Genomic DNA, 9479 nt, shown 5'->3' with positions numbered 1-9479 from the left:
ACATCCACTTCAAGGTTTGAATGTTGGAATATTGATTGAATGTTGAATTTTCAATTTGCGTAGTCTATCCCACATGACAAAGTTTGTTGGGATAGATGCCATAATGATCATGTGCCAACAGAGAGCAATTAGGGTACTGGAGTAACAAAACTTTTCATTTTAATAGATTTTTAACAAACATCTAAGCCTTTAAAGATCGTCCATAAGCTGGTTGTTACCGGTTGTGGTTGTAGTACATAAAAGCATAAACGATTGGGAGACCGAAGTAGGCATCAACACACTTATCCATTTATTAAACATTGAGCACAGATAAAGACTAAGTGAGAACTCAGGACTTTTAAAGGGATCAACCAAACGAGGAAACAAGATAATTAATATAACACAGGTGAACTGAATGAACAGTGATTAAACTAATGACAGGAAAAACCAAATATGGTAAAACAGAACTAAAAGGACACCGACACGTGACACTGGTTAAGCGGTGCTGACACAAGTCTGAATTATTCAAGCCACAAGTCAACATTATTAAAAAATAAAAATAGAAATTGTGTTTAAAGAACATATTTTCTGCAAAAAACTACCACTAATCAGAGATTCACCAATCAGAGAGGAGAAACTGCCCACTCATGCAATCTATAAATTACATGTCAAAGTTCTTTTTTGTATGCATGTACACTGGTGGCCAAAATTTTTTTTTTTTTTTTTTTTTTTATGTTTATCTGCAAAGAATTCTCTGTATCACTTTACAGTAAGGTTCCATTTGTTAATTATAGTTAATGCATTAACTGGCATTTACTACAATAAGCAATATATTTGTTACAGTATTTTTTAATGTTAGTTAATTATAATACAGCTATTCGTTGTTAGTCCATGTCAGCTCAGGTCCATCAAATAATAGATACAACTTTTGATTTTAATAGTGTATTAGTAAATGTTGGAATCAACATTAACTAAGATTAATAAATTCTTTAGAAGTATTTTCATAGTTTTGTGTTGATTTATGTGGTGAAGTGTATAGTTCAGCCATGAAACTTCATGAAACAGTTCAATGTTTCTAGCCAATCGGATTCACATACTAAAGAGGTCGTGTTCAATGAATGCTGTGTCCGCGCACTATGCCTGTCCTGATCTTAGCCCACCACCTCCCCAGCACCACCTGTCCAGATCTGCTATGGGGGATCTTCCTCTCTCTAGAATTTTTCCTTTTAATTTAATTTAATTTATCTATTTATTTAATTTAATTTATCTGAGCATTTAGCAGAAGCAAGTCTACTTGCTCTCCAGCAGAAGCAGCAGATTTAGTCTTCCAGGACTAAACCTATGCACATTCTATTTACATTAATAAAGATTTTACAATCTATCCTGAGAGTAGTCATGACTAATCTAATGTTAACAAATGGAACCTTATTGTAAAGGTACTGAATTATCTTATGCTCACCAAGGCTGCATATATTTAATAAAAAATACAGTAAAATTTCAATGTATTATTATTCCAAATTATGCATATATATTGATTTGAAATCACTATGAAGAAAATGCATAGGGAAAATCCTGTAACAAAGGCTGCTGTTAAAATGGGCGGTCACTGTTGAACTCATTAGTAATGGTTACGTCTTTTGATAAAGAACAGGAAAAGCAATGTTCAAAGTCCTACCTTGAGTACATTACATACGTGCACCCTAAGGCCATGCCATTGTGTGATATAGGTTAGTGTGCACTGTTGAGTTTGAATAGGGGTCAGCTAGAGGCCCTCTATAAATGTCGTCATCAAGGCGTGCTAATGCAGAGCCTGAGGGTCAAACTGGTTGGAGGGAGAGATAAAGATAGATGAAGGTTTCCTCCTCTTCCTCCAACAGACATGTCTTACCAGCCCACTGATTGATGCCTCATGAATAGAGCTGCTCCTCACAGCCAGCTAGTTAAAGTGTGTTTGTTCCAATTTGTTCTTTTTAAGCTGTATTGTGTGAAGCAGACAAAGCCCTGCAGCATTGTTTCATAATGGATTACTGCTAGTCTCAGCAAGCATCAGCCACATAAAATCAATTTATGCTTAGCATGTCACTGATTTGTACTAATTAGCATAACTAATAGGACCTTGTGGTCTGTTTTAATGAATTGGTAGATACGGTACATTCGGGTTATTGAAAAATACAATATTTGCATTGAAATCACTTGACAGCTGCAGGTTTGATTCCTGTGCCAATGTATTTTCTGTTCAAACAGGACGCTTGGGCAAAATCTATCTATCTATCTATCTATCTATCTATCTATCTATCTATCTATCTATCTATCTATCTATCTATTGTGACACGTGTCACGGGCACCTATCAGCGTCGCCCTGGAAACGGAGGAGATGCACCTGGTCCCAATCACCACGGGCTGATCGGTCCCAGCTGAGACGGCTTAGGGAGGGTTATAAAAGCCGCAAGAGGACCCATTTTCAGTGAGCAACGACTCCTGAAAGAAAGCCACTAATGCTGTGTATTTTATCCTCACAGAAAGCAGTTGACCGATCAGCCCGCCACCCGAGCACAGGAGAACGAGCACCCTGCACTCTGCCGGCCGGCCCACTGGATCACGCAGCACTGAAAGAGGACACAAGACACGTTGGCACTTTCATCTACTTTTATTGGTTGTACATTAAACACACCCCACGGAGTTTTTTTTTGCAATTCCCCCTTGTCGTGTGATTCTTCAGCCCGCTACACTGGTGGAGAATGCGGGCAGATTGCTGAAGAATCACCGACAATCACACAGACCCCGTAACCACAAATTGTTTTTTTTTTTCCCTCCCTCTGTTCTGGGTTTCCCGTCAGGCGGTGACTCGTCCCCAGCCATGGAGGAGCTCCTTAAACACCTGACTGAAGTGAGCATCAGACAACAGCAGATCGTCGAGCATATGGCCGCTCGGCAGGGAGAAACCGAGCGAGAGATCGCCGCGCTCCGTACGGCTGCCGCTCAGCGGGTTCCGCTACCAGATCCCCGAGCTCAAGCCACCCAGCTCCTGCCGAAGATGACGGTTCATGACGATGTGGAGAGATATCTCCAGATGTTCGAGAGCATTGCGACGCGGGAAGACTGGCCACGAGAGGAGTGGGCGCGGATACTGGCGCCGCTGTTAACCGGCGAGCCGCAGCAGGCATATTTTTCAATGCCCACCCACCTAATGGATTCCTATGACGAGCTCCGGAAGGAAATCTTGGCACGGGTCGGGCTCTCTTCCATCTCCGCGGCCCAACTGTTCCGTGCCTGGGAGTACAACAGCCGGATGCCAGCCCGCGCCCAAGCCACGGAGCTTTCTCGCCTCGCCCACCACTGGCTACTAGTGGGAAACCCTAGCGCGGCGCAGGTGGCGGAACGAGTCGTCGTGGACCGGTTCCTCCATGCTCTACCTCGGACCCTTCGGCAGGCCGTCGGTATGCGAAACCCGCAGACCAGTGGAGAACTGGTTGAGGCCATCGAGCTCGCAGAGTCGACGCAACGACGGGAGGCTGGGGAACGAGCGCCGCCTTTCACACGGAGGATGTTCCAGGAGCGACGCTCGCCAGAGGGCACCCAGCACACGGTCAGCAGGCCAGCGGTTCCCAGCGCACGGGATGAACCGATGCCAACCGAACCACCACCCTCGGCCCATCACACTTGGCTGGCCGGCTGCACCGTACATCAGGATCTGCCCCGTGAGGCTCCACAGGCCGAAGTGACGGTGAACGGCAGATCGTATCGGGCTCTACTGGACTCCGGCAGTGCGGTGAGCATGATCCGGGCCTCCCTGTTTCCCCCACGAGTGGGCACCAAGGCTCGTATGCCCATCACATGTGTACATGGTGACACCCGATATGTGCCAACCCGCCAAGTCACCGTAGCAGCCAAGCCTGGCTCGTGGACCGTCGAAGTGGGTCTGGTGGAAGACCTGCCCGTACCTGTCCTGCTGGGGAGAGATTGGCCGGGTTTCGAACAGCTGCTCGCCGCCATCACCCAGCCTGCCAGCCGCGCCAGGAACCGCCAAAGGAAAAAGTGCAGCCGAGGTCCTCGACGACGCTCCGCCCTCCTCGCGTCGGACAGCGCCCGAGATGGTGAGTCCCCCTCCCAAACGTCTAACCTATTCTTTGATGTTTTCCAGCAGGTCAAGGGAGGGGGTACGTTCGCAAAGGAACAGCTCGAGGACGATCGGCTGAAACACTGCTGGAAACAAGTGAGAGTGGTGGAAGGGAAGGAAGTTCACCCACCGCCTCACCCAACACCTCATTTTATAGTCCAGAATGGCCTGCTGTACTGTGTTGCCCAGCGGAGAGGGGAAGAAGTGAAGCTGCTGGTGGTACCTCGCACTAAAACGGAGACCGTTGTGGAGCTGGCCCACTCCCACCCGATGGCTGGCCACCTCGGAGCGCAAAATACCACACAGCGGATTAGAGACCGGTTCCACTGGCCCGGCTTGGAGGCAGAAGTGAAACGGTTTTGTCAAGCCTGTCCAGAGTGCCAGCGAACATCACCGAGGACTCCCCCCCTCTCCGCTGATTCCACTTCCCATCATCGAGGTGCCCTTTAAGCGGATAGGAATGGATCTGGTGGGGCCGCTGCCAAAGTCCGCCCGGGGTTACGAACACATCCTGGTAATAGTGGATTACGCGACCCGGTACCCCGAAGCCATCCCGCTGCGGAAAGCCACCTCCAAAGCCATAGCCCAGGAGCTCTTCCTGTTATGTAGCCGGGTCGGCATTCCCCGTGAGATATTGACCGACCAGGGCACCCCGTTTATGTCCCGGACGATGGCTGACCTCTGCCGCCTCCTAAAGGTAAAACAACTGCGGACCACGGTATACCACCCCCAGACCGATGGGCTGGTAGAACGATTCAATCAGACGTTGAAGCGGATGCTCCGTCGTGTGGCTGCTGATGACCGTCGCGACTGGGACCAAATGCTTCCGTATGTCCTTTTCGGCATACGAGAGGTACCCCAGGCCTCCACCGGTTTTACACCTTTCGAACTCCTGTTCGGGCGACAGCCCCGTGGCCTGCTCGATGTCGCCAAAGAGGCCTGGGAGCAGCAGCCAACAGCCCATCGGTCCACGATCGAGCACGTGAGAAACATGAGGGAACGGATCGACCGTGTGATGCCAATCGTCCGGGAACACCTGGCCGCCGCCCAAGAAGCGCAGCGTCGACACTACGATCGGGCGGCCCAACCACGGGAGTTCCAACCGGGAGAGCATGTGTTGGTCCTGGTTCCCACAGCAGCATGTAAGTTCCTCGCACAGTGGCAAGGCCCCTACGTCGTCACGGAGCGGGTGGGGCCCGTGACCTACCGGGTTCGCCAGCCCGGCCGGAGGAAGGAGACCCAGCTTTATCATGTTAATCTCCTGAAGCGCTGGGTAGGGACAAGAACCCAGCTCGCGGCCTTAGCATCCACCACTCCCGTGGTTGTTGACATCAGCTCCCATCTGTCGGCCACCCAGAAGACAGAGCTCCAACATCTGGTGGGTCAATTCTCTGATGTGTTCTCCCCACTCCCCGGGCGGACTCGCGTCCTCCAACACGACGTCCGCACACCAACCGGGGTTATTATAAGGCAGCGACCCTACAGAATCCCGGAGGCCCGGCGACACGCCATTGAGGAGGAGGTTCAGGAGATGCTGAAGTTGGGAGTAATCGAGCCATCCCGTAGCCCCTGGTCCAGCCCGATAGTCATGGTCCCAAAACCCGACGGCACCCTCCGATTCTGTAATGACTTCCGCCGCCTGAATGAGGTCTCCGAATTCGACGGATATCCGATGCCGCGGGTCGACGAGCTGCTGGATCGACTGGGGAGAGCCCGGTTCATATCTACCCTGGATCTAACAAAAGGCTATTGGCAAGTACCCTTGACCGAATCCGCCAAGCCAAAGACCGCCTTCTCCACCCCCAGTGGCCACTGGCAATACCGGGTTCTCCCCTTCGGGCTACATGGGGCTCCAGCCACCTTCCAGCGGATGATGGACATCCTGCTGAGACCCCATCAAGCGTACGCGGCCGCTTACATCGACGATGTAGTCATTCATTCGGAGACCTGGGAGGACCACCTGGAGCGGCTTCGGAGGGTGCTTCTCGAGCTGAGACGGGCTGGGCTCACCGCCAACCCCAAGAAATGCCACCTGGCCCTTCCTGAAGCAAGGTATCTCGGTTTCCAAGTGGGCCGAGGCCTGATCAGGCCACAAGAAAAAAAAGTCACAGCGATCCTCTCGGCCCCAAGGCCCACCACCAAGTCTCAGGTACGGGCCTTTTTGGGGTTGGCGGGGTATTACCGATGTTTTATACCTAACTTCTCCTCCTTAGCAGCCCCCCTGACAGATCTGACCAAGAAGGGACAGCCAGAAAGGGTAAAGTGGGGACCCAACGAGGAGAACGCGTTTCAACGGGTGAAGACGGCACTCACCTCAGAGCCAATACTGCGCGCTCCTGACTTCAACTGTCCCTTCTTGTTACAGACGGACGCATCCGACACCGGGTTGGGAGCCGTACTGTCGCAGTTGCGGAATGGTGAGGAACACCCGGTGATTTACATCAGCCGAAAGCTGTCCCCGACAGAACAACGGTACGCGGCGGTCGAGAAGGAGGCTTTGGCCGTCAAGTGGGCAGTCCTGGAGCTGAAGTACTATCTCTTGGGCAGGAAGTTCACCCTGATCACCGACCATGCCCCGTTACAATGGATGGCCCGGGCGAAATACACAAACGCTCGGGTGACTCGGTGGTTCCTGGCGCTCCAGGACTTCCACTTTGATTTGCGACACCGGGCCGGAACCGCCAACGCCAACGCGGACGGTCCCTCCCGCCTGTGGACAGCTTTCGCAGGTCTGTCAGGGTACTCCCCTCCTCCAGCCCCCACCTCCCCCCTCATTCGGAGGACCAGGACGACGCTTAGGGGGGGGAAGTGTGACACGTGTCCCGGGCACCTATCAGCGTCGCCCTGGAAACGGAGGAGATGCACCTGCTCCCAATCACCACGGGCTGATCGGTCCCAGCTGAGACGGCTTAGGGAGGGTTATAAAAGCCGCAAGAGGACCCATTTTCGGTGAGCAACAACTCCTGAAAGAAAGCCACTAATGCTGTGTATTTGCTAATGCTGTGACACGTTGGCACTTTCATCTACTTTTATTGGTTGTACATTAAACACACCCCACGGGGTTTTTTTTGCAATCCCCCTTGTCGTGTGATTCTTCAGCCCGCTACACTATCTATCTATCTATCTATCTATCTATCTATCTATCTATCTATCTATCTATCTATCTATCTATCTATCTATCTATCTATCTATCTATCTATCTATCACACATTGTATTTGTTGGTGGGACTTTATCATTCTGAAGAGCATTTGATTGGACAAAAATATGTGGTTCCCTATAAAAGAGTGACTATACATTTAAATACCCATTTATGCAATATGTAGGACTACACTGGCACATGGACTAAGGAATAAAACTAAAACCTACTATTTTCATATCATAGGGTCATTAAAGTGGCTTTATTATATTTCTATATCTAACTGTTATAGTTCAAACTCTAAATGAAAATTCACTGCTTTATCGAGATAAATATATAAATTACTTGTGGCACGTGTAACCTAAATATCCAGCTGGACCAAATTCAAGCTCTGGACATTGATTAAGTAAACTTTGGACTTGTTTTTGTCTCTCAGGAGCATGAAATCCTTAACTTGTCTTTGCATGAATTGTGACTCATGGCTACATTTATGCTACATTTACCTCATCGTCATTCGTTTATTTAGAAGAACTGCTTTATATATTGGACTCGCTGTTGGTTTATAGCTTAATGTTTCTCATTGTGCTCAAGACTCCTTCAACAGACAAAACAACAGCCCAGCATCTGGTTGAAGCTCAGTTCATGTACCTTTAAGTGAGATGTTTTTTATCTGGGGTGTTTGGGATACAACAGAGCAGAACAACGTGACCCACGGTAGTCATTGAGGTCAGGAATCTTGCCAAGGACATGGGCGGAAATTTCAACATGTGAAATGATTGACCAGTCAACTAAATTATGCAAGAGCACTGTTGATGTTATTCGGGAAGTTCTTGCAGGTTTTTATTCTCATAATGAGGTTTGTTTTGTAGGTTTAATGCTTTGTTATATGTTGTGTGCTGCTCAAGTTCGTAGAGGGTTTTGTTTAAGTTGTCTTTGGGTGCTGATCTGAGACCAGCTCTGTGGTTTCTCTTTTGATGGTTAAGATCAGAACTGGGCTGGGACAAAGCTGGTCCTAGATCAACATAAGAGGGCACTGTCTGAAGATGAACAGGAAGAGAGTTGTTACATGCATGATGGGAAATGATATGTTTCCCAACTGTAGCTCAAAAGAACAAAGCTAAACCACAAGTAGTAATCAGCCTCTGTGTTTCACATGTGCCAAAGCAGCTGAATTGACATATAAAGGCTACATTAACTTCAATATAAAACACAAAAAAGCCCATAAACGAAAGAAAGAGCGAGAGAAAAGAAACGGCGAACACAAAATCTTTTTACAGCAGTCAAGCCCTAGTTATCAGAGTCAGGCCATGATGAGAGTGCAGGTCATTTCTAATTTATAGCTTCCATGGAAAGAAGACAAACCTAACTATATTATGTGACCTTCAGTCTTTTGAGGTGTGTTTGCTAGTCAGACTTTCAGGTCACGATGACACGTTGTTGGGAAGTGTGCAGTGGTGATTATGAGAGACAGCGTAAGAGGTGCCACATTATTGTTCTTCTTTGCTTGTCCAGTGCGGGAAAGGAATCACATGCATAACCCACATGAGTCATGACTGGAAAAGTATCAGTTTTTCCGCCCATAATGACTTTGCTTAAAAGGTATCAGCTTGCCTAGGTAAAAAGTTGACAGCTTTGAGGGGACTTTACATTATCTATCTATCTATCTATCTATCTATCTATCTATCTATCTATCTATCTATCTATCTATCTATCTATCTATCTATCTATCTATCTGTCTGTCTGTCTGTCTGTCTGTCCATCCATTAGTCTATCTATCCCTCATGTGTCTGTCTCTCTTTTTCTTTGGATGGAAAACAGCAGCCTTGTTTCTCTCAGAAGAAAAGTAAATACACTTTTAAATGTAACACATTCACTAACGCAGATTCAAATCTCATCAAGTCACGTATTTATCAAACAGAAAAATAGAGTATATACACTATGTATGGTGTGTGCCATACAAGGAAACGGTCTAATCAGTCCACAGTGCTACAGTATGTGGGCCTTGTGTTCTAGGACAGCATGGCCTTGATTGGTCTGTACCACCTGGTGGTGCGGTCAGGCCGTCCTCACAAACTGTTCGTAACCAATGGGATTACATCTCAGAACTCAAGAGGGCATGTGCAACAATAATCAGTAATGATGCAGAGCCCCAGGAGAATGTGATTTTTCTTGATAGTATAGAAGAATGGCTGAGTCATCTCACTCGCGTGGTGAAATTGAGAATATGATTCAACCTACTTCTGAAA

The sequence above is a fragment of the Barbus barbus genome (genome assembly GCF_936440315.1).
Source record: "Barbus barbus genome assembly, chromosome: 50".
Taxonomy (NCBI): domain Eukaryota; kingdom Metazoa; phylum Chordata; class Actinopteri; order Cypriniformes; family Cyprinidae; genus Barbus; species Barbus barbus.
The sequence above is the reverse complement of the archived record's forward strand: the minus strand, read 5'-3'. Positions refer to the sequence as shown.